The following is a 25,459-nucleotide window of genomic DNA, read 5'->3' on the forward strand; positions in this document are numbered from 1 at the left end:
TTAGTCAATTAACTTAGAGATATCTGTTCATAGCAAGTGTTCTGTTCAATAAACGTTTGATGCAATATAAGTTTACCGTTAAAACAGTTACAACAGTTAAAAACAATAACAGCATGAATGACAATGGGCTTAAATATCGCACCGAGTGTTATTTCGATACGCTAATAAAATAAGAAATTTCAATAGCATTTTCGTTTTTGTATCCGAGGTATAATGGTATCGCGTGCGCGGGCGCAACTTGCGTAAGGTGCAGGCTTCGTCGTTTGGTACAAGTTACCAACGATTAAACATTAAGAAATATTATATATTTTAAAACGATTCAGTTTTATGTTGATCTAATTTTAAAAATATGATATAGTTTGTTGAGTGGCATTTTTAAAATATTTTTTTTCTATGTCTAATTGAGTTTCACTTTCGTCTGTCATGACTCTTCTTGGCTTTTATTATTATAATGGATTTAATTGTATATAATAAATATTTATTTATATAATTACGTGGTTGGATATTATATGATCAGCTGATAAATGCATGAAAAAAATGGGGAAATTAATAATTGTACCGTTTATATACAGAAAAAAAATATTTTATCTATTTCCTAGGTTACCGACACTTCGCGAAAATTCACTTTGATTAATTAATTAGCAAACGCTATAAAAATACCTAGAACTCTCTAATACATTATGAAATACCGACTAATATGTAGGACACGATCGGGTGCCTCGGTGTTATGTTAGTATTTGCATAGAAAACAAACGAAAGCATTTCGCTTGTAACTCGTACGACTATCGAAGCAAATATTCTCCCACGAATATAAAATGACCACGTCACCTTGGCCAGTTGCGATCGCCTTCTTCTTAAACAAAGTTTTGAAACCTCGATACAATGGTGATTGACTTCAAGGTACCGGCTGTAACATGTTTTATAACCTTGACTTAGCGCTAGAACAAAGAGTTTTAGGTAAACATTATGTATTTATATTAATAGGCAATTTAACGGTTATTTTTATCCAATAGTGAAAATTTAAGAAATATGTATATATTTTTTTACACTAGTAATTTGGTAGGGCTTTGAGCAAGGGCGTCTGTGTAGAATAGGTAAAGTTTAGGTAGAATAATGGTTAGGTACTACGTCATACATTTGGATGGAAGGATTAGTCAGTTAGTCAAAAGGCATATGGGCATCTTGGCATCTTGGTCCCAAGGTTAGTGGTGCTTGCCGATGATATTGATGGTTAATATTTCTCACAGCGCCAATATCTATGGGCAGTAGTGACATGTTATCTTATGAATGACTTTAAAAAGATGATTTGAATTCTTTTGATGGAAAACATTAACTACTGAATTTTTGTGTTATTTTTTTGTCTTTTTCAAAGTGCTTGTAAGAATATTACCGTGATGAATATATGTACAAAAGAGAAGACAAATCCTACACGACCGTAAATGGCGTGGTCGTGTAAGCTTTGCCCAATTTCAGCCTCCTGGCTGTTATATAGGTAATTTTATGTCAACATATCAACCCGGTGTTTTTATTATCCTCCCGGCTTCGCACCCGAGACTTTTTTTAACCTTACAAAATATACTTAACGAGCATTATAATTAGACATCAGCCGTCTATGCACGCATCATTAAAGCGAATTATTTACAGTTCACTTAAAATAAAATCCCATAAATGTCTGACATATCAATGTTACGGTAGTACTTTTGTAAAAATATATCAAAATGATATATTCCAAAACCCATTTATACCGTTCGTTATCTGCTTACAATTAATTCCCCACATCGTGCATTCGTTCTAGAGATCATTAGAGCTCCCTAGACCGAGTTCCTCATTACTAGAGCTGCTATTTGTCAATGACGTACAGTCAGCAACAGCACAGCTTACATTTTGATATTCTTATAACTTTTTTGCCCTTAATATGTTATCCAATTATGGTTATGTCAGTGTTGAAACTATTTTCTTAATAGTATTCATCCCAATATATATTTTTTTTAAATGTATTAGTAAGGTTTTTTTTTGAAATATCAAAGGTCATTTATAGTATTATGTTTGTATGTGTTTCCATCACACTGAAAACTTGTTTTTTATATATATTTAATATTACTTACATTTAGAACTCTTTTGATCTCCAGTAAAAAAAGTTACAAAGTTATACACAATACTCGAACAAGTCGATTCAACACACCGGCTTTTTACGTATATATTTTTTTAAAATAGTATATATACCATTTTGAAAGACAACTATGTCCATAATCAACTGTTGCATCAAAGTAAAATACATTTGAATTTATTAATCAATACAAACCCCCCATCACCATGGACTGTGGTCCACGAGCAAGGACAATGTCTCCAATTACCTCAAGTTTCGTCACCGCCCACGCTCGTCCCGACTCATCCGATAAAGTACTATCTGATAACAGGACATTAGCTTCGCAGACAGATTGCCGGAAAATGTTGCTTTACGGTTCAAGATTTAAGCTAAGACTTACCATTCATTACTTTATCTTTAAAATCTAGAATCTTATTAGAAACTTGCTGAAGGAATGTTTGCTATTCAACTCAATTGGATACTTAGAGTTTTATTGACAATAATTTAATTTATAATATCTTTTGCTTTAACTTAAAACATATGAGATAGTTTTTTTGTCTATTAAGTAACAGGTGATTTAACGGGTTATCCGGATATTAAAACTCGATTGATCGATTCGTGATTTCCTTCCTAATACGTAGACAAGTTTACAATTTTTATTTGATATGGAAATTAAATGGGAGGTGGAATTTTTGGGATATTAACTGTACTTGCAATATATTTTTTCGTGATTTCACATATTTATAGTCTATTTCAAAATTTCAAGAAGAAAAAAGTCAAATAAATAACATTTCCAAAAAAATTGCTTTTTTAACGTCGATGAAACTATTATCGGAACTATTGTAAGTGAAATTAAAGTGGATAAAAGTAGTTAAGTGGAACAGTGTTGTATTATAAGTAAAGATATTGAATAATCAAGACCTGTTAGTAGTGCACGATATAATATAATATTAAGTTATTAGAAAATCGCGTGGCGTACGTAAATCTAAGGTTTCTTTATCTTAATTCCCTTTTCGATAGGACTAGACCAGTGATTCCCAAAGTGGTCCAGGTGGACCCCCAGGGGTCCACGGGAGACTTGGTGGGGGTCTACGTAGGCGTGAATAAAAAATGGGGGTCCATAAGATGTTAATGGGGGTCCACGAAAATGTATCTACTTTTGATAGTAAAGAGCAAAAATGTAAGCATAGTTTTTATAAGGGCCTACCTACATTGTTTTAAGTACCTAACTAAGCAGATAATATTTTAATAAGGCAAGCGACTGTTACTTGTCCAATCTTGCGTATTCGATATTACGTACAATTTGGTGTACAGACTTGCAAAGTCTTTTCGTCATCAGTTTGAGAGAATCACTAACAAATTCATAGATTTTAATTGTTGAAATACTCGTAGGCTTACTAAGGATAGAATTAAAAGCACCAATATTAAACAAATTTAAATTTAGTTCATATTTTAGTGTTTCTCTCAAACTGTGGTTACGGACACATGCCAATAGGTGGTCCACGAGAAAAATAAGTTTAGGAACTACTGGACTAGACTATAGCTAAGGTTAAAATGCAAATAAATAAAGGTACTGCATTTCTAAAATTTGTGTGTGTGCTAGTGTCAATTCTTTTGCGGAATAAGATAAACAGAAATGATGACGTTTTTGCGAAGCGACAGCTTTTTGTGCGTCAACATTGTCAATAATAGAAACCTGTTTAATTATCGTGTTCACTTTCACTGGAGAAAGGTCGTTTGGTCCGTCCGTATGTATTGGACATTGGTTGCATAACCAGGGTCCGACGAAGCCTGCGAATTGACCTTAGATTATTAAGAGATAAATACTTTGTTTTTTTTTTTTACTTTTAACTGTTCACGATTATTTCTTTTTGATTATTATTAATAAATTTTCTATGTAAGTTTCTTTCATATTTCTCAACCGTTTTGAATGAACATTTCTAAATTATGATAATATTATTTATTTATTCGAAATGTAATTATATGAATATGGAAATTGTGTGTTTTATAAATCTTAAGCATCATAAATAGTTGTTAATACGTACAATAAGATGTGGGTGGCTCTGATTCCTAAAATATAGTTAAAACTAGTTAAGGAGTCGAGTCACATAATTTAATTGTATTTATTGTGTTGCAAGAAATATTTAACAATGTGGAATTTTAAAAATATTTTTTTGAGTTTTTTAAGTACGTATATATTTTTTTTAAATGTGATAAAGCGAATAGCAAGCTTTATAACAAGTGAAAGCATAATGCTTCAAAAAACAGAAGTACACTGTCATCATAGATCTTTATATATCTTTACATAATAAAAGTATTCTCACACGGCGGACACTATATTGATTGAAAGGCATTGTGTATAACAATATTCTGTGGCTTTTGTTAGAGTTGATGGCTTCGGTGACGCGGGTACGATTACATCTATAAACATTTATAAATAAGGAACATTGTTGATCAAAGTGTGATAAAAAGGTACTCAAAAAATTCAAGATACAAAATTCAAAAATCAAAGTAACAATCTGGAAATATCCCTCCAATGGCTTCCTCCCCTTGAGAAGGCTTGGAGTTTGTTCCGCGCTGTCGACTTCGTAAGGATAAAAATTCATACAAAGTTACCCCTCCAATAAACCTTCCTTGAAGTTAAAACTCTCAAAAATTTTTTTTTAAAGGAAAGGAATAATTATGCTAATCGGACCTACAGCTTCGGAGTGGTCGTGATGAGTGGTATTTCGCATAAATATATAGGTAACCTTACTCATTTTCTGAACTTCTGACGTGTAAGAAAAGTTCTACGATTGATACGAAACAAATCCATCATCATCATCGACGTAAAACCATAACAAACAAAAAATACATCATATTTATAAAAGAATGTCCCCCAAAATATCGCTAAAAAAACATAATTTCTCTTGCGATATGAAAAACAAAAATATATCCAACTATGTTCCCGTGCATTTTTCCGGAATAAAAAGTAACCTGTGCTATTCTAGACTATAATCTATATCTTTGCCCAATTTCATTCAATTCGTTCAGACGTTCTAGCGCGATTGAGTAACATAGATCCACCCAAAGTTTCGCATATATAATATTAGTAAGAAAAATCGAAAAAACGCTCACTAGTTCATTGTTTTATGTACTTCATATTCCCAAGCATTTTTATTTTTATTAAACACGATTGTGATTGCGAGTTTAAGAGATTAACATGCTTTTGTTATGTTGTAACGCTGACGAATAGAGCGTTTTGGTGTGAAGGGTTTTCTCAAGTGGTATTGATGTTATTGTACTTAAATTTGAACGTTCTATCGAAAAGCTAGCCGCTGGTGAACGGCGTAACAGTTAAATACCATGCGAGTATATTTTATGGGATCTTTTTGTTAGATATACTAGATATACTATATCGATTAGATTACTATTACAGTCCCATTTTTTTACTTGAAGGATGTAAAGTATCGTTTAAATTATGATTTAGATTTTAGATACATACTGAGTTTTTTTTTTTATTGGAAATAATCTTTGTCGCGTTTTTAAGCTTGGATGGTGAAGTTTAGGTTGAAGCTGTGGGTTCAGCGCATGATGTCTTTTGTTGTTGCCGAAGTGACGGAAAATATTAAAAATAATCGTTCGAGATCTCTCCGAGATGGTAAGGTGTAAAAAAAATATGAAAAAGACACAAAACGCACAAGGAATAAGCGTAGCTGACAACCTCGTTGAATAAAAATTCTGATTTCATTGTGAACGAGTTACTGCCCGCGGCTTCGCTCGCTTTCTAGGGGTTAGTCTTAAAGTTCAAGTTTCTTTCCTAGCGATTTGTTAACGTAGGTTGGCCGTAACAGAGCAACAGACAGAAAGATATAGATATAATTATAATATATTTAATTTTTCTCTGTCTCCAAAGGTTTAGCCTTTCAATAGCAAACAATAATTATTTAATATAATAAAGAAAAGGTACTTTTGTGTTATAAGACTTGATCTTTAATTTAAAAAGGTTTCATATTAAAACAGATTATGTAAAGTTATTTAAAAAATAGATTCTATCATTTGTATATACAGTATTGATACAACAGACTAAAATTGATAAGATAAATGAAATTAGGCTGTTCATAGCTGGATCAGGCTGTAAATCAAGATAATCGTAGTTGTAGTTGACAGAACCGTGTTTTATAGCTCGAATCCCGCAATAAAACTGTGTCCGACAGTGTAACATCGCTCTAATGGTTCTGGAATGTTGTCCCATTTCCTATGGATTCGCGTTTTGTGATTACACGCGTTGCGTTTGTAATCGGATGTGTTCGAACATGAATACATTCTTGTTTACGTTTTAAATGCTTTCCTGTACCCTATTTGCCGAGCCGAGTAGTCCCAGTGGTAAGATTAACCCTTTCTCAAAAACTAGAGGAGGCTCGGTTTATTTACAATTAATGAAATATATGTATGTTGTAGACGATGACGTAATAGGCAACCAATAAGCATTCAGTATTTAGTCAGATTAGTGAATATGACTTTTATCAGTAAACGTTTCAGAAACTGGAGATAAAAGTACGGTCTGCCGTAATTGCATTTGAAATTAAGAATGACTATAATTTAGTATACATATTATTTTACTGTCTAATCTCAAAAATCGACCCTGACATTCATAAATGGATTATTAAAATAAATAGGATAATTGTTAAAGCTATACGTTGTTCGAGTCAGTCAGACAGATATTCTATTATTTACGTTTGTTTTTGTACTCGTATGTATTGAATGAAGTTCGCACATCGTCCACCCGATTGAGTTTTGTACATTTGTTGTTACTTCGTGAAGATTGACATAGTATCAATAAATGTTGCGCACGCGTGGCTACGGATAATTATGTCGCGATAATTTTAATAATATTCATGTTTCGATTGCAGGTGCAATATAGCTGGTGGCCAGTGATTGGAATTTCTTGTAAGTGTTAAAGATATATTTATAGAAATAGTTATAGTATAGCATTTTTATACCTGTAATGATCTTATGTAATTTAATTTTAGTTTTTCTCTTTAACCTAAAGTAACAACTAAATAGCTTTGTGGTGTTTAATCTATCACGCTGATTCACTCTAGGGGGTCAATTCTAACCAACAAAATGTCATTTAAATTTATCGCATTCGAATAGAGACTTATCGTTGCCTTCAAGCCGCTTTTCTATAATAATAATACAAAGATTTTGTGGTTCAAATAAAGTAAGTTTGGAATAGAATCAGAAATGTATTATACCTTTATTAAAAAGTTTGTTAAGACTAAATTAATCAATAAATCTTATTATTCATTAAAATAATACAAAAAAAAAACACTCCTGGATTTAGGCTCGAGTTCTATCACAGGACTGATTGAACACTAATTGTGAATTACAGCATTATAGATCTGTTTATTTGAAAAGAGGAACTATGCGAGTTTCTTGCCTGATTTCCGAAACGGTGGTTGTGTTGATGCGATGTTGACGATTCAAAAAAGGTTAATTGTGAAGTTTACTTAAATAAAATACATTTTATTTGATTGATATAAAGTAGTAGATTTTATTTTATTCAGCTGAGAATATTTTTTGCGAAGAATAATCAAAGTTGGATCTGGATAAAACTAGGACCGTATCGGAATCGTTATAACTGAGATTAATTGCTTCCCAGGCTTTTCCTTATCAATATATTTAAATAAATCTGTATTGGTTACTTTATTAAAAGTGTTATATATACTATAGAGGCGTGTGAAATAAAGTTAAACTTAACGCTTTAGCTCTTGAGCGGAGGTAAACCCTCCACGCTGTTCCATTGAGATTTAATGGATAATCATGGATCACACGGACGATAATAATCTTACACATCCAGATCCAAGTGTTCCATCATCTGGGTATAACTATAATACACTATAAGAATAACGCGCGTGTGAAACTATGTCAATGATTATACAGATCATCGCCTGATTGATGGATGCTGTGATCGCTTTTTACTCGTCTCTGGTCCAGATAGCTGGCACACTGGCATAAAATATATTATAAGCATAAACTCGTTTCGTATAAATTTCCTTATTATCAATATCCGGCAATCGCATCTGCTGTTCACATTCCGTTGATATTAAACGATATTTGATAGAGATCGTGGCAAAAAATTGAGACTACTGAAGTAATTCAGGGTAGTCGTGTAAAAAAATGTTTGTTTCACTATTTTGTCGAAGTCGCGTAACAACCAGTTATCATATATATTTAAATTATAGCCATTATGAAGTTTGCAATATCTAACTTGCGAATACAAAGTGCATTTAAATAATAATAATAGCATTTAAAGTTTTACCGTTAACGAGATATTTTCTCTTAGCGAGTATACGAGAGATTTATCATCGAAACGTTTAGATGCATCTATCGAAAACGAGTACTGCTCATTATCAGTTCTACAATGTTGTACTTTATTTTGAATCGATCGGTAGTTAGTATGAAAAGGCAGCTTACACGCGAAGCAATTACGAGTGACTTGGGTAATTTATTTATTTTACAACATTTTAAGGTAAGGTAAGATTAAAACTATAAAAGTCCGTAAAGTCCTAATACTGGGCAAAGAGCTCATCCATACAGTTTCACTGCCATTTTGTGTTACCGAAGAGCTAAAGGTATACCTATAGATACGACTCATATGAGCCAGCGATGTTTTTCTTAAAATTCATCTATTCTATTTCATGTTCTATAAATCTTAATGTGAATTACTTTATAATCAATTCAAGATTAAGAGAAATAAAAATAATAATTATTATTGATGACAAAGTAAACATTATTAACCCTCTGAACGCTTCACAATTTGTCATGAAAAAAATTCAGGGAACAGGGAACTGTTTCGATTGATCTTGGCGAGAAAATTGATTTTATAATGCGTCTTCAGAGCTTGTAACTAATATCGTAATATACTTGCGCAGGAGTTTTTCTAACGATACAATATGTTTGTAGGCGTCCTTAGTTCGTACAGATGATAGTAATTCGCCGGCGACGGAATCGTCGCACGTACCTATTCCGGTCTTGACTCTCGATACCAGATATAGGCTGATGTTCCCACGAAACCCTAGCATTGGTTATTTAACGTCACTAAATGCTTCTGCGTGATTCTATTTCAAACGCGGCTTATTTCAAATACATAACTCGAATAGTCGCTAATACTATGTTTTTTCTGGTATTTTTATTACTATCTCGCTTTATAGATCCCATCTATGTGCAGAAATAGATTTTATATTATAAGACAGGTGTGTCATGTCAACCGATACGTAATGGTTATGGTTATACCATTCATCATCGGTAAATCTTAGGTTTTACTGGAAAATCTTAAGATTTACCGTAGTTCGAGCTTTTACGGTAACATGTATACATATTTATGGAAGGCACGAGGGTAGCGGGTTGAAATCTGAATTAATTCACTATGTTTTCACGTTGTTCATAACCCATCTCATCAATTTTAGAGGTGAAAGGAACCGTTAGTCGAGATAAAATATGAGTACTCGTATATTGTATACGTGTAATTTCAGGCACATGGAACATTACCTCATTAGTTCTTTATGAGTTTCATTGATAATTTTAAGAATGGTTAATATATCTTGACAGTGCTAATTTCTATAGATTGTGGGCCTACTAACACGCGGCCCATTTGAACATCTGCTTACATATATACAGTATCATAGTAGAAAAATGTCTAAAGCTCCAAAGCTTCTTTTTACAGCAATGCTTTGATTAATATATACTACAATCGACCATTCACTGAAACATTTAAAATAAATATCGACGGACACTAATTAACTAAGTTTCAGTTCAACAAAATATTATGAAATTCAACAAGAATACAAGTGACAGTTACGAACTCGTCACCATCATGACAACCAAAGATGAATGCCCCTTTCTTTTACTACGCCTCAAAGGTGACGTCACTTCCTTGACCACGTCACTCTGTTTTCGTTCTACAATAATTCTATATATAACAATACGAGCAGTAACTACACTACTGTTGTTATTTTCCTCATTTTAGTAACATGAAATACCCCTCGTTAAAAAAACTAATACTATTTAAGCTACGTCGTTTAGCGTATAGTTCAGCAGGTGCAATGTTTTTGCTAGATATTATACCGATTAGAAATAATAACCATTTTGTTTCGTTCTGCAGGATGAGTCAGCCAGGTAAAAGTGAGTGAGGTAAATAAGATACAACTTACCATAAGATGATTCATTTACTCACCTTCTAATTCCGTTTTTTCTCTTCTGTCTATAGACACCTAATTTTATTAAACAATAAAAAAATCTGTGAACTTTGTAAGACATTCTGTAGTATATTTGGTATCAGCATTGCACCCGTGCGAAGCAGGGGTGGGTCGCTAGTTAGTAATATCTACTTGATTTTACGATCGTTAACTGTTTCTCCGTAAATGTTTCTGTCCCGGAGCCGAGGGACTATACGTTGTGTTTTATCAATAAATGGGCTATTTATACGTAAAAAGGCTTCAAATCTCTTTTTAGTACCGGTCCTGACATAAACACATAAACTCTTCATTCTTATATAATAGTATCTATATAATATAAAATAACTGTAATTATTAATTAAAGTACAATTTAGTTTTACCTTTGTTATAATTTTCCATTATAGTTTTCAATTTGTAAGATATAAAATATAATGCTTTTTATTTTCAACGTGCAGAACCGCTGGAAACGCAGATACGGGAAATGAGATGACAAAGTGCTTGTCGGTCGAATATCACGCAGCTTCACATCCATGTTTAGCCTTTCCGTTGATATTAATCAACAGATAGGGAACTCGCTGCCTTAGACATGACAGCTATTGGCCATAAATACAAGAGTACATTTTAATCCTTTACGATTTTAGATTACATTTTGCATTTCGTATAATCGTGTACTTTCATAAACACCATCCAACCGCTTTGGAGCAGCGTGGTGGAAGTTCCAAACGTTCTCCTTAAAGGGAGTGGAGCCCCTAGTCCAACATTTGGACATTCACTGGCTGAAATAATATACCTTCCGCCATTGTAACGAGGTAAACGGTAAAAGGTAACGAGGGATGACCAAATTGAACCAATCTTCTCGTTTGTAACTATAAACTACCTAAAACTATAACTTTATTTACTAAATAAGGAAAGCAATTCAGTGTTATACGAGACAGGATTTAAACTATTTTGCACCAGAAAAGTTTCAACCAAACGTTACATATAAAACGTTGCACTAATCGACCTTGGAATTTCACTCATCGCACCCAAAGAAGTTTCACTTTAACAAATTAGTATTATTATAATTCAAAGTCGGAAACTGTCGAAACCAATGTTCATGGCACATACCATTTCCAGTAGTAAGTCGTTTGGTGGTGCTAATAGCACGCGTTGAGAGCTCACAGACGCTAGACGCAGCCAGCCGCAACAGATGCTGAGTCTTGCTCTATTTCCCCGCTCTCCGTTGCAAAACTATAACAATGTGAACAAGTAGCTCAGAGCTGTCCGCTAATTAATATGCAACACGTCTTGAGGATGTTGTTGAGAACGCTGATTCTGCGCTGAGATTTGTGGGTTTGTTTGCTACTATGATATCTATGCGATTATATCAAACACATTATACTTATCAGGTTCAAGTCGTGTAGTTTCAGGCATAGTAGAATAAAGCCACAGTCAAAGCATGGACTTTAGTCGTAAAGGATTTTTTGTGGGAATATCTTCAACACTTAGTGCTTCAACAATTCTCATGGTGCCACCAGGAAGGCTTGGCATCGGGATATTCGACTGGCCGTTAAAAACTGTCACATATTTTTTCTTTATGGTTATTATACAAATGTCATAGAAGCAACGACGATTTATGGTGGCGAGAGTGATCAGGTTAGCATTAGCAGCCTGTAAATTTCCCACTGCTGGGCTAAAGGCCTTTGAGTGATCAGGTTAATTATCTCAAATCTGAAAGTTTCAAATTCGTTTGGATTTTGTGCACAGGCACCAGACATCATAATTTCAAAGGTTCTTTCTTCTGTGGCAATATTTATAAGCAGTTGTGACTCCTCAGTCCTTCATCAGGCCTTTGTAACTAAAATAAGTTTACTTCCGTTAGGTGTAGTGAGCCTTTCGTTTCGTTATTTTAGTTTATCGTTTAGTTAAAAAGAAAATACCCCGACCTTAGAAGAACCGAATAAAGAAACAACGTAAAGTAATGAACTATGTTGAAACTTATTTATTAATTCGAATAACAACACTTCATGTGGTTAACGAGTAATAACTACAGAAAGCTGACACATCTCATTTAAATTATAAGGATCTATTTGATAATGTATTCAGAGACTATTTTCTAATCATAAATATTCAAGTTCACGGCTAAGATTTGTTAAATTGGTATTTAACTTTCCTTTCTTCTAGAATACCTGTTTCGACCGATGTACCTCAATGTCGCAAGAAAGTAAAAGATAACCATTAACTAATCCCACAGCTGGGCTGAAGCTGGAGCTTATTCTGCGACATTGTTCTAAAGTTGGTGCATTGGTGGTATTTCATCTCATTATGGGATATTTACCTTCACTTGCATTATAACGACAAGGATTTTGCACAAAAATTAGGAGAATAGCGTTTCCGGGTTTAAATCCGTAATTAGGATAAGGCTTCACGTAGTCTAGTTATTCGATCATTTGAAAAAAAAATAATTTATTTGGTTATTTTCTTATAATACAATTTTAATATATATCAAATGTGAAGGTTCTCATAGTTTTAAAAAAAGGAATTGACATATTAAGAGCGGCTTAAAAATTTAAGGACGCGTCATTATTATTATGTACATATATATCAGTTCCTAGTTGAAGGCTTATCTACTATTCGTAATAACTAGGTACCGACGAGTAAATAAAAATAAAACATTTTCATGAATAAACATCAGGTACATATTATATTATTACAAAAAATGATCCTCGACAAACTTTTCCGGTTAACGGCAAGACGCGCTCGTTTTACAATTTTACTTACTTTAAACAAAATAATATAAGTTAACTTACTTATCTATACATATAATAAAATTGGAGCGTCTGTTTGTAATATTAAAATAAGCGCGTTTTACTAAATGCATCTGTATGTATACACGGTACATATAGCAAAATAACATTTTTTTCAATTTTTTGTCTGTTTGTCTGTCTGTTTGTTCCGGCTAATCTCTGGAAAGGTTGGACCGATTTTAACGGGACTTTCACTGGCAGATAGCTGATTTAATAAGGAGTAACTTCGGCTACAACAATAACTTTTATGTTAAATTCAAACGCGCACGAAGTCGCGGGCACAGCTAGTCGAACATAATCACGATGCGTAAGTGCAATTTTTGAGTTTGTTTTCCGAGGACATGTTTTCTCTGAGAAACAAATCCAAATTTAGTGTCAATACAATTTTAAATAGACTCAACAAATACGCTGTATTCCTCATATTTAATAAAAAGAACGTGTTCACGGGCATTCAAATAAATCTAAGGCCTTTAGAAACAAACTTTACTTGGTAAAAGTCCCAAGTAAGCTTAGTATTGTTGTGTTCTGGTTTGAAGGACAAGTGAGCCAATGCAACTACAGGCAAAAGGGATACATTCCTTATTATTTAAGATGTGTTTATTCCAGCGCCAATGTCTATGGGCAGTGATGATCACTTACTTTCGTGTGGCCAATATGCCCGGTCATCCATACTATAATAAATGAAATCAACGAAAGGCCGACGAAGAGTAGGTTGTACTGTGGTTATGGCCACTTTAACCGTAACAAACTTTTGATTAAATATCGTGTTTGAACCCGCGTAAGTGCAACTAAGTTTCCATGTGCTTTATATCTGATTATAATTCATCTCGTGCAGTGCAATGAGGAAAACGAATTCTGTCGGGATGGAATTCTAAAACATGTGTACCGATACATAAGTTCATATCACACAATCCACATTAGAAAAGCGTGGTGAAATAAGTTCCAAAAACCTTCTGAATCGAAGACCTACTGTTGGGCGACGGCGAACGCCTGTCGGTCATTTAACGGCTGTTCATAATTATTGTTATTAAATCGCGATAGTTTAATTGGTAAGAAGTTCAATGCCACCGCTAGACAGTTCTGCTAGATTAGGCATTATTTTTAACTACAATCAATATTACCTTCACTGACCAGGGTTTCGTGCATTTGTTTGCTATAAGAAGTAGATTTTATTATTCTGTGCCAAGTGCCTTTTTTTATCGCTGGAAATACGCGTTACGCGTTTCCCTCACTTCGAAGTGGGGGGGGGGGGATATGTGGGAATCGCTGGTGCCCAAGATGCGCCCGGTAAGCCGGAATACCCACTAAAAAACCAGCGGTAGCCTCATCGGCGGGCGCCACGGGATCGCTTTCGCATGCTACCGTGACGCTGTGAAAAGTGCCTATGTGTTCCAATATTTTACATTATTGTTTTTTAATTATTTATCTTTGGAATGCAAAGGAGCAAATCGCTTACCTGATGGAAAGGTCACCATTGCTGATACTGGTACCGTCAGAAGTAAACCATACATTACAGAGTCGCTATATTTAGTTAACAAAATCTTCAAATAATAAAACAAGTTATTTATGTCCTTTAAAAAATGATGACTTATGGGTAATGGTGCCCATTGACCATGGTGCACGTTGACGATCCGGATATTTAAGTTGTTTCTGGTATCTGTGTGTGTTAAAATCAATTAAATATTACTGTATGTATCCACTAAGATACAAATCCCAACCATAATCGAAATATCTGACTAGATAATAAAATTGATGAACTACATTCAATTGACTAGCGACGACAGTCTTAAAAGCCTTTAGTGATCCACGTCTGTTACGAATGTATATAATTATACAAAAATTTACGATAGCCATTATAAGATTAATTGCTAAATATTTCTAAAGGAATTTCCGCGTTTGATTAAATTCTGCAGTCAATAAATGTTATAGACTTTAAAATGGTAAATTCCTGTAGCGAGGTCATATTTATAGCTTCCTCAATTAGAGCATAACGTGGAAGCGTTAAGCCTTAGGAAGTTAAACTTATTAAACGCACTTTAAATTTAAAATGATAAGTAATTATTCATTTAAAGTCTTGTGAGATGACGTCAGACAGAGAAGTATGGAAGAAGAAGACATACTGCGCCGACCCCAAGTAAAATTGGGATAAGGGCAGGAGGATGATGATGATGCTAATAATAATAATATTAATTAAAAAAGTAACTGTAAATACACTGGCTCACTGAAACACAGTAATATAATGTATTCATGTCTGTCTGGTACAAATGAGTGGGTGGTTACGAGTTCGAAAGCCCCACGGCCTACCAGTTGTGAAGTGGCGATAAACACAAATTGATTTATAAATTAGTATTATAAACAGCAGCTTAAACAGTAGTTTAACTAGACCAGTGTTCCAGTGCAGTGGGACAACCTCGTGGCTATTAGAAGCGGAAAGATTTTGATTATGCGCTCTGTTATTTTACCGCGTAGTACCCACCGTAATACCCGTTAATGTCACATTTGACTCGCCTCGCTGGTCTACTGAGAATACTGCTATTCTAAGAAGCAACTTAGTGTTTCCTACCTGAAATGTTAAAGAATTACTTACGGCGATATGCTTTATCCTTCAATTGTTTAGTGAATTAATACTTCCTTGGTGCTGTGGGAGTAAAATCTCAAGGTCGAGTTTGAATGAAACGGTTTTTGACGCGAAAATGATCTGTATATGTTTCAAACTATACTAATATTCTTTAGAGGGAATTCTAAAATATTGTGTTTTTTAAAGTAATTGGTAGGCAGACTGGGCCACCTGATGTGAAGTGGTCACCACCGCCCATAGACATTAGCACTGTCAGAAATATTAACATATTCCCTACATCCCCAATGCGCCATCTTGGGAACTAAGATGTTATGTACCTTGTGCCAGTAGTTTCACTGGCTCACTCACCCTTCAAACCGGAACACAACAACACTAAGGATTACTGTTAGGCTGTAGAAAACCTGATGAGTGGGTGGTACCTACCCAGACGGGCTTGCACAATGCCCTACCAGCAATTAAGTCAGTGGTACAGAATAGGACATATGATACTAAACCAATCAATCTGCCCCCCATCCGCTCACACGCGGAGAGAAACTGGTGTATTATATAAATAAAATAATCACCATTAACCTAAAAATAGAGTACATAAGGAAAAAACGTTACATAGAAAGCGGAAACAATATTTGAAAGTGTTTCGTTTAATCAACTTATCAAAATCGAATATGTGTTACATTAACGGTAATTTAATTATTTATACTAGAAAAGTTTAATTGATTTTTGACTCAATTTCTTGAGTAATAAGATCTATTTTGCCAATTTTCTTGTAAGTGATAGTGAAAATATCAGGGCGCGGCTGTATCTGGTTTGATGAGATAATCATTATGTAGTTTTTGTAATAAGACTAATAAGTAACATACGTATTAAGGCTCGGCAACACGCTGGAGTATCGCTATAAGCACACCTGTACAGTCAGCGGGAAAATATAAGGTTTTTTTAATAATATTTTATTATATAATAACCGAGATGGCCCAGTGGTTAGAACGCGTGCATCTTAACCGATGATTTCGGGTTCAAACCCAGGCAGGCACCACTGAATTTTCATGTGCTTAATTTGTGTTTATAATTCATCTCGTGCTCGGCGGTGAAGGAAAACATCGTGAGGAAACCTGCATGTGTCTAATTTCAACGAAATTCTGCCACATGTGTATTCCACCAACCCGCATTGGAGCAGCGTGGTGGAATATGCTCCATACCTTCTCCTCAAAGGGAGAGGAGGCCTTAGCCCAGCAGTGGGAAATTTACAGGCTGTTTATGTTTTATTTATGTTAATAAACATAACATGTTTATATTATGTTTATTATATAATATTATCTGACTAAACACACATAATAAATATAATTTACTAACCGTACTTTTTATGAGTGTTTGAATAGTATCAAGAATGTTACCAGAATTTCTCTGCGGCTCTTGACACCGGTCAATAAGACAGACGAATGTTTTACACGGTTTTGCACTATAACTCAGAGACGAATATTTGCATTTTAATTTTTCAAATAATAGATACACCGATTGGGATGGAAGTGTTTTGGTCCGATACAGATATTTCTATCCGTTAAACGTCACAGTTACTGTACAGAAAAGAAGCAGTTAAGTAATAGCGTGTACATGAACCAACGGTGGTTCGCGCAAACCGAACGTAATGCATGTTATTTTATTATTAATGAATTTACAACACAAGTCTTAACATGTATCGATGTCACGGAATACTTTGAATGAATACCATGCGTCCAAGTTCTAGGTTTAATTTACACTTTGCTTTAGCTAAGTTGGTTTGGTCTACCGTATTTACATTACATTAACATACAGACTGTAAATTTCCCACTGGGCTAAAGGCCTCCTCTCCCTTTGAGGAGAAGGTTTGGAGCATATTCCACCACGCTGCTCCAATGCGGGTTGGTGGAACCGTACCGTATTTATCTAATTTTAATTATATTACTTAGACGGATTGGCAAAATATTGGATTGGCAATATATTCCATTATATCGCCAAACAACAGTACTCAGTAATATTGTGTTCCGTTTTGAAGGGTGAGTGAGCCAGTTTAACTACAGCCACAAGGGACATAACATCTTAGTTCCCAAGGTTGAATATTTGTACGTAACGTTGATGAGACGAGTGTAAGGTGAGGTTGCTAGTAAATTTATATTCTTAGGCAACACCGCCAACTTCTTAAGTTCAGGCTGAAACAATACACTAACTTATTGATTGTCAAAGGAAAAACGGCAGTCAGTTTGGTAAAGAACCATGATCTGAGAAGAACCGGGTTGTTTTTGTCACGATAACTTTTAATTGACTACTAAGCCAGCGTGGAAGTTGTCAAAACTATGACCAAATTCTCGAGCTGACAATAGATTTTGGATATGTGACGTTGATAACGTGGTCACCCAAAAGTCAGCACAAGTGAATCTTAACCGAAGATTAGGGGTTCGAACTTGGGCCAGTACGACAGATTTTTCGTGAACTTAATTTTTGCTTATAATTCATGTCGCGCTGGATCGTGAAAGAAAACGTCGTGAGGAAACCTGCACGTGTACAGTGAATACATTTTACATGTGTTTCTATCACATTCGACTTAGCCCAGCAGCGCCATTAAAAGGCTTACTTATAATGATTCGTACTTTCCATTATAAGTTCAGAAAAATACGGCATTTAAGTTGGCCTCACGTCAGTAATTACACTGGCTCCATACCATGGTATATTTAGCGTACCAATTCAATACTTGAAAAACTTGTGTTCTTTCCACACCTTAGACGGCCGGTATTACACCACAATCCTAAACAAATTTGTATCTCAACATACAAATATGGTTTTATGGGTCAAAGCCTGAATCTCGATTAATCTCAAGAATTTACGGTCAATTTGACCGTTCTAGTGTAATTTGGTATTCAGATAATGAATTATTCTGTTCGTTTTAAAAGTAATTAATCAACAATTTAAATAACTCGTATTATACACACACTTAGTTGTGTTTTAAGTTTTGTCCGTATTTATTTCGTTCGTAATAGATATATTAAAAGTCATTTATGATATTGATAGAGTCAATTCGGGTAACGTTGAATACGTTTTGGGATTTATTTTATATTATCAGTAAGAGTTGTATGTGTACACAGCAGTTTTATGATTTAATTAGTGTTCTCATTAGCTTGTTTATCATACACAACAGAAAAAAATCATAAAAAGGATGATTAACTTCCGAAAATTTAATCTCAAATCTGGGTTCAAAGTTATCAAGAATTTTAGGTAACTTTGAATCATCAATTTTTGAAGACGAAAATCCTTATTTTTATAGCTTTAAGGTGGATTTTTGCTGTGTTAGACACGTTTTATACAATAATAAATGTATAAGCTGTCATATATCAGCTATGTCCATCAGCTTTATTTAATATTTTATTAGTTGCTGCCACATTCGACTTTTTTACCGTTGTAGGGGAGAAAAAAAAAATTAGAAATAAATCTGACGTACGTATTATTATTTTTTTACCATAGACTTGTAAACATATTATTGGTCGTTCCATTTTACACATTCAAGGAGCAAAAATTACAAAAAAAGCTTAGAAAAACTTTATTAAACAGTCTGTTTCATTTCATTCAATGTTGCACTCAAATTCAAAGTTACCTGAAATGACTGTACTATTTTTTGTGGATCATTAGACTGTCGATACTTTGTTAATAGTCTCACTGGGAAGGTAGGTACCACTCGTCGATCACATACGACTGTCCAGGCGTATCTGGCGAACGCGCGAGGAATTCATCGCACCTGCGGCAAGCGTGCGTGTAGTAACTGCGAACTTCGGTATTTTGGAGATTATTTCAGACAGATTAAGGGGGCTCTTGCGGTTTAAGCGAAAGCATGAGTCAAACACACCACAAAATTAATACTAAAGTTAAAACCACACCGCAATTGTTTACATAATTATTACAAAAACCAGCTTACCTCGTAATGTAAAGATTTCTCTCGACAAGTTTGCGCTTTTCAATCTTGAATGACTTAAAGATTTTCACGGCGGCACATAACTTACGTTCATTTACAAGCATATAAATCGTTTTCTAAACAGAATTACTGTTTTCTTTGTATAAATGTAATTTAATGGATCGTTAAATAATAATTTAAATAGAGTTATTAAAATTTTCATTTTATATTTATCTGTCATTCTTTACGTGTTAGATGAATTGAAAGAAAACTTTTATCGTGTAATGTTTAATATTTTGTGTAGTTTACGATGTGAAATGATTGTATTTTGTTTAGGCTTTCACTCTTGCAGTTTCTGCTAAGATTTCTCTTGGTGATATCAAGTGGAAATAATAATTAAATTACTCGTTAATAACATAATTTTCTATTAAACTGCACGCGTGATTGTAATCTAAACGTAAAATTTGTTTCATTAAAAAAACTTCATAATAATATTTGTATAATTAGGTTACCTCATAAATTATTTTTGGAATCGATGTTAGCCAAATTAAAGTAAGGCAAAATTATTTATATTAAGTAAAGTAGTATACTTTATTTTTACTTTTTGTTTTTGTTAAAGTCGGTTTATATTTTTATATTATATACGGGATAAATAATCCCAAAAAATGAACTGAATGAAATGAATGAAAGTTTTATAGGTTTTTTTTGCACGAAATGTACTGCTCAAATAGGACAGTGCTGTTGTGTAGGAAAACATAGTTTCACCCTCAGTACTGGAAAATGCACTTAAAGTAATACGTTTAATAGTATAATAGATTCCTTACAATCTATTTGCAATTTGCCAATATATCGAGTAATATGAACACAACAGGTGACGGATTCTCTAATTTTCTATAGAACCTCCTTCTTTTTGATGTAGATAAATAAAACAGGATACTACTCAGGTATTTGGAGGAATGAGGACCATGTTGTGAGAAAGGATGTGGATGGATATAGAGGTAGGGGGCGACCAAAGAAATGATGGGTGGATTGTGTGAAAGACCATATGGTTAGAAATAATGTTACTTGTGAGATGACGTCCGACAGAGAAGTATGGGAGAAGAAGACATGCTGCGCCGACCCCGAGTAAAATTGGGATAAGGGCAGGAGGATGATGACTACACAGGTAGTTGGTGTGGCTGGCCACACACTTTTTATAGTATCTTACAATTCAGAATAATTATGATTTCACGCAAATAACAGATTTTAAAGAATTAGATTCATAAGTTATATTTTTAGGGCATTATTACATAAATACATCAAGATTAGTAAACTCATTACCCTCTTTAACTCTGATGAAATCGAGTATAATACATGATATAAATTAGCATAGCTTAATCGATCCCACGAGACTGGCTAAAAACTGTAGTTGTATAGAAAGTAGGAGAGCACGCATCTTCCGCAAAGACAAATATTTCATTCATTCATTAACTTTCGCCGGCTGCGTTAACAGAAGTTTTTGTTTTACGAAAGGGCCATTAAGGAATTTGCATCGCTCGATTGTTTTGTCACGAGTTCAATTGTTGATGGTATATTTATATTCGCTTTTTGTTTTGTTTCACTTGACTCTGTACAAAATAAGAAAAAAAAGTGATGTTAAAATTATCAATTATTCAAATTAACAAGACAACTTATTGGGTTAGGCTCCGGTTACCCAGTGAGCTGTAAGTTAGCGGTAAAGATTTAGGCGGCTTAAAAAGCGGCTTGTCGTTCTTGAACAAAGGACGAGCCAAACAGCTTAAACAGTTTGTAAAAGGAACATGTCTGCGTAGTTTTGCTAGGATGAGCGAACCTGGCTTTTGAGCAGGTGAAACAGTAGTTATATAAAGATCCGATAGCATTATCATCAATTGAGTTTAGAGAACGAAGATTATAATTACTTTTTATATTTAAATTATCTCAATACGATAATATTTATTTTATCTCAGTAAACGATACTAATTTTGCATGTAGATCAAGATTCCTTTTTGTTTTGCAGGAAATTTGACCAATTTTTTGTAGACATTTATAACATAGTAACTTTCGAATAATACGTTTTATTTCCTTCCGTCTCCCATCCTATTTTTCACATATTCATTTATATATTTTAACGATACTTCTTTTATAAACCGAATAGTAAAATTTCGAACAATATTCTAGTCTTGAGCGTATCAAGCATACCGACCGTAACATTTTGAAATGATTTATTACTTTACGTACTTCCGTTGTCCGTAAATGTGAAGGTCCGCACTTTACACGACTGAGCCCAAGTCACCACGCCCGGCCCAGGCGCGCTATAGTTGATATCCTAATATATACAAGAAAATACCTTTGTGAATTAATGATATTAATTATTGCTTAATGTCAAACATTTGAAATAACAATCATGTTCCAAGAATACTTAAATGATGATTACATTCAACAAAGATTTGGTGATTGACTTTGTGTATCACACTAAACACTTTCGTGATTAAGAGTATAAATAATAATTTGTCATAACTGTTAAATTACAGATTTTTTTGTTAGTGTTTGAAGAGATGAGACTCGACGTTAACGGTTCCAAAGTGATATGAAGTTTGCGACATTGGCTCTACACATTTCATCCTAACGTCAACTACATATGGACGGATCCGCATTAAACCTCAAGTCTTTTCAGTTAAAAAAAATAATGCTATCATATTGCACCGGCGTTGCAGTGCTGCAAGACTTTTGGGCTTATTGCAAACAAAGCGACATCGTAAATGTTTGACTCTTGACTCTTTTATTGCACAACCCAAAACCGTGTGATGAGAAATTATATGTCCTGTATAAATTGTCGTGTCCGGACACTTAACGCAAATAAGAACACGCTACGACGAGCGATGTGACGCCGTTATGTGTCGTTTGCCGTTCGATGGAAGTTTTACGTCACTTGTCAATATAAATGAACTGATTTTACTGGGTTTTCTGAATAATTGGTCCTGTGACTGACTAGCTTATAAAGCTGACTATGCCGAAACCGAGATCCTGGGTCCATACTCCTGGAAGGTCAATCAAAATAATAGGGTATTGTTAAAACAAGAATTTTCTTAGTATTCATTCCTTCAATATAGACGTTTTATAGAGACCCTTAGTCTGGGTAGCTAGTATGTCTACAAATATGTGTAACATACAAACATAGGAATTTTGTTACCTGTACTCGTCCAAACGACTGAAACGATCGTTATAACATTCGACATTGAAGTAGCCTGGAACTTGGATGTAGGTACACACGGATGGAGTCGAGGGGAACAGTCACAACTTAGAGTAACGCAAATAGGTCACATATATTTGAGCTGTACCCGCGGAATAGTTGCTAGCAAAAACCAATTCGAAAATGTCATATATATCAATATTTTTAACTTTAAATGTGCATTTAAATACATTTTCACTTCAAATGAAATAAACCTTGTTATCGCTGTTTACTTACGAGAGTTATCTTCACAGTTCGTTAGTTCATTGTTTGGTTAACTTATCGATCAATGATAAAAGTTTTTAAATGTTTTAACATCGATTTATTGAATGCAATGTGTTCTTTTCCTGAAAGTTATAAATATATATTACGATAAATGTTACTGATCTTGTTACTGGTCAATTTTATTTTGGTTATTGTAAATGTTGTTTTATTTGGTTTATATGTGTTTTTACTTTTCTACTAGACAGTTGTTAAAGTCCGTATCACTCGGAAGATCTGGAAGTAACTTAGTTCTGGTGGAGTTTTTGGGTCTTATTATTTATTTGGAAAAACATTATAACGTCGTCCTTACCGAATTTCTGCTAGTGTACCCATTCTCAAGGACCAGCTAGCAAGTGTTTATAATATATTCAAAAGTGTATGCATGCAAATACATCAGTCTCTATTAACTCACTCTTAATAATAATTCTAAACACTTGGTCGTTCAGGTGCAGATGAAAATCCTTCTAATTTAAAAATTCCGAATTTTTCGGCCAGAAAGACTCAGTATCCAGGGGATACCCGTCATAAAGTAGCTGCTAGAGCTAACTAGGCAATGGAAACGGTGTAGTGCTATCCTAAACATTTAATTGCATATGGATACACTGATATCGTTTGCAAGATATTAAAATTTATATGTGTGAAGTTTCACACGTACTTGAGTTCTGTGAAAGTATACCTGTCCCTCAGTCTCCGCACCTCCACGTCTCCGAACCTTCGAAAGTAACTCCTAACTAGTTTTAATGAATCTGAATGTATATGGTTTACTCGTTTGCCCATTCACATTATTACAGATAATAAAGTGATGAGATAGCTCAGAGGTCATGTACACATCCTTAAGAGTCTTGTTCAAATGCAAGCAACTGGTGCCTTTTCCTTTATTTTCACGCAGAGGAGACCTTCAGAAAGGTAGCCGAGCTTCTGAGGGGAAACCGGGTAATGTGGAATTAAGCAAGTGATCCCTACATTAATAAATTTAAAAAATAATAGAAAATCTCGTATAAATCGTGTTTTCTTGGCGTCTGGAACGACTTGAACGAGCACATATGTCCCAAACAGTACAAAGTTTCTGATGAATCGGATGAACGATATAAGAACGCATAGAATACAATCTAAAATAAGCATTATTTGCTGTACATAAGGTTGTAATTTAGATGAAATCCTACTGATAAAATCGACTGGCAGTGTGTGACGCCACAGAATTATAACACGGTATTGGCTGCTTTAGGTTCAAGTTTTTGTATCAAGGTGATATACTGGAAAATATTAATCATAAAGTAAAACTAGAATTGATTTCGTATGTCCTTTTCATTATATTTTATTCTAAGACCGCGAGAAGTGAATTATTTAGAGGCAATGATGCTTGACCCCGATCAAGGATGTGACCTTAGCGAGTTTGAGCAGCTTAATCTGAAAAGGTGATATAATAGACACGCTATTTCGTCACGCACATTGTGAGTACAAGATCGCTTTATTAATCACGAAATATCTTGCTTAAAGTGCAATTTTTTCAATCATTATATATTTTATTAGATAACTTTTGTTTGTTTGTCTTTTAACGTAATTCACATTTAATTTTTATCATACGTGTATAACACGATGGTAAGAAAACCTAAAGATTAATGTAGGATGTATTACCACTGAGCATGGAGATAAAAAAAACATTTGTCACATAAAGTTTCCACAATTGGTAATGTAGTATTCGTGTATAAGTGCGGTAGATGTACATGCTATGGCACCAAAGAACAACCTCGTTCCACCGGTAAGGAATGTAGATTCTACCGAGAAGAACCGGCAAGTAACTTAGTTATTATTCTTTTCCAACATTTAAAAAATAAAGTTATGTTAGTTATGATTTTGATGATATTGATGATAGTTATGATTCTTGTACCGCGCGCTAAATTTTAGAATGAGAATTAGTCGACGGCTTACGACGGTTCGGAGCACAGCAATAAGATACGGCTGACGTATTTTTATATTTGCTCGTCTAACTTTCTTGCTAAGTACAAAAAAAAAATGTTTTTACTAAATAAAAAGCTAGATTTTATAAAATATGAATTATTACTCATTTACTTTCTTATATAGTGATGACTTTCACCGAATTATGAAACGTTTACAACTGAATTCAAAAATTAGAAATGTATCAACTTTGCTTAAATTTAATTATGATAATCATGTCAAAGGGCACAGAGCACTTACCATCATCTATTCAACCGCTAAATATTAAAAGACCTGATGATAACAATTTAAAAAAAAAAGTAACAATCTGTAGTTGGCTCTTCTTTCGTGGAGAAGGTTTAAATGCTGCTTAATGGATACAAATGTCGCAGAATTCTTACGATGTTTACCATTTTATAAATACAAATCAAGGGCGGCCATGACCGTATTTA

The 25,459-nt window shown here is 34.1% G+C and overlaps 2 protein-coding genes across 6 annotated transcripts in view; one reads left to right on the forward strand and one right to left on the reverse strand.

Annotated features, from left to right (window-relative positions):
* Positions 1 to 25,459, forward strand: part of LOC113398198 (uncharacterized) — a 125,018-nt gene that overhangs the window by 9,703 nt on the left and 89,856 nt on the right. For 4 of the 5 annotated variants that reach the window (XM_026636816.2, XM_026636812.2, XM_026636815.2 and 1 more), the window contains exon 2: positions 6,979 to 7,015. The exons of the other annotated variant lie outside the window; for it this stretch is intronic. The gene's annotated coding sequence lies outside the window, so the exon portion shown is untranslated. The remainder of the gene's footprint in view (positions 1 to 6,978; positions 7,016 to 25,459) is intronic. 5 annotated transcript variants of the gene reach the window in all.
* Obsc (Obscurin) overlaps positions 1 to 25,459 on the reverse strand; it is a 415,125-nt gene that overhangs the window by 2,218 nt on the left and 387,448 nt on the right. The gene's annotated exons all lie outside the window — the stretch shown is intronic.

This window comes from Vanessa tameamea, chromosome 2 (assembly GCF_037043105.1).
Source record: "Vanessa tameamea isolate UH-Manoa-2023 chromosome 2, ilVanTame1 primary haplotype, whole genome shotgun sequence".
NCBI lineage: Eukaryota > Metazoa > Arthropoda > Insecta > Lepidoptera > Nymphalidae > Vanessa > Vanessa tameamea.